The sequence below is a fragment of the Glycine soja genome, chromosome 6, assembly GCF_004193775.1.
Source record: "Glycine soja cultivar W05 chromosome 6, ASM419377v2, whole genome shotgun sequence".
NCBI classification, from domain to species: Eukaryota; Viridiplantae; Streptophyta; class Magnoliopsida; order Fabales; family Fabaceae; genus Glycine; species Glycine soja.
The window spans coordinates 36,695,679-36,697,237 of record NC_041007.1 but is presented as its reverse complement, the minus strand read 5'-3'; the positions used below and the strand labels follow the sequence as shown (position 1 = coordinate 36,697,237).

Here is a 1,559-nt window from a genome sequence, read left to right as displayed (position 1 = left end):
AGTAAAACCTGTATAATCTCTTGCATATCAAAAGCTTCAATAAGATCTATATACATCATGTGCACACGGTCAAATTCAATAGCACACCATCACCGAAATGTATAATACACTTGACTATGGATATTTAGGAGTGCAATCAAGCTTTACACAAAGAACATATACATAAATACAGCTGAAGATTCAAATCACATAGAAAACACCTTTCCAGTAGACATAGTTAATTCTCCCAATTGCTGCTCGCTCCGCAATTCTATTGCAATACTCTACATGGAAAAAGGAGGTATATTATTTGTGATATAAAATGACAAAGGAAACTGATTAAGAGAAATGAAGAAAATTAGATACCCAAGTTAACAACTTTCACAAATTAAACAATATCTCCTTGTAGACATATTACATGAGCATACCTTTGCAACATCTACTTTTCCAAGGTGTATTGCTAGATCAAATCTGTAGTCAGGGTCAGTAGCTACTTCAAGACCATCTTCTATCATACCTCATGATTCCAGAAGAACAACCACACTACCATAAAATCAAGTATTTTGTTTAGGATGCAGGTAATAAAAAGTCCTGTAATTACAAAACTTCAGATCTGAAGACTGAACTCTGAAATTTGAATAAACAAATATGGCTTATAGAACAAAATTTTAAATCAAGTATCAAGCAAATGAGCATGTAGTAGTTATTTGCGCAACATTAAGGCAGGACAAACTAGAATTTGAAAACAAAAAACTTTGAACCCATTGTAAGCTACAATAACAAGCTTGAGCAATTTCTTTTCTTGATGATAATGGTTACTTGACTTACTCTAAGGCTCTAGCTGCCCCAAGTGAGATTCGAATACGAGAATTCCATGAGAGTCTTGTTTTGAAGTCATCATCTGAGTGGAGTGCATCATACAATGATTACTGTAGTACTCATAGATTAGAAGCCTTTTGATCATGCTCTGAACAATATCCAACAAGCTCAACAACATTTGCATGCCGTATTCTGTCAATATTATTTATCAATTCAATAAATTCATCATCCTTCTGGTGTGCAGAGGCTCTCTTGCCCAACTTGTCTGCATAACAAATACCATCTTCAATAACTAAAGCTACAAAATAACTATATATTCTTCAAAATCAAATTTCTGATGTGATCAAAATCAGTAAATAACAACAATAGAAGAAACTTCAAACTAGGAATAAACACTTCAATTTTCTCAATAGTCACAGAAAAAAAGATAGCCATATAAGATAACCAAAAACTCAACCTGAACTCAGTCACATAAAATAATCCAAAACTCCACCTTAAGTCCTGCTATTGTGAACAAGATGATAGTATGATGACCACTTTTTTAAATGTACCTTGGCATTATCATTGTCCTATTGCTAACTGCTAAGTATTATTATCCTTTTTTAGTACAATTTAAACTACAAAGTTCACACCTTATGTCATTTAATAGGGCTAGAATCACTATTTTAAAGCACAATATACATCACACAAGCTAATATCCTCATCTCCAGTCGGGGTGCAAAAGAAGTGTGTCTTATCTAAATTGGAAATTGTGAGAAATG

The 1,559-nt window shown here is 33.1% G+C and overlaps 1 long non-coding RNA gene across 1 annotated transcript; it reads right to left on the bottom strand.

Moving 5' to 3' along the window:
• LOC114414362 lies at window positions 1–1,047 on the bottom strand. The gene is made up of 3 exons (XR_003667193.1): window positions 808–1,047; window positions 408–522; window positions 1–263 (listed from the first exon to the last, which is right to left on the bottom strand). It is a non-coding gene; the product is annotated as an uncharacterized LOC114414362 (long non-coding RNA).
• Window positions 1,048–1,559: the final 512 nt, after the last annotated feature.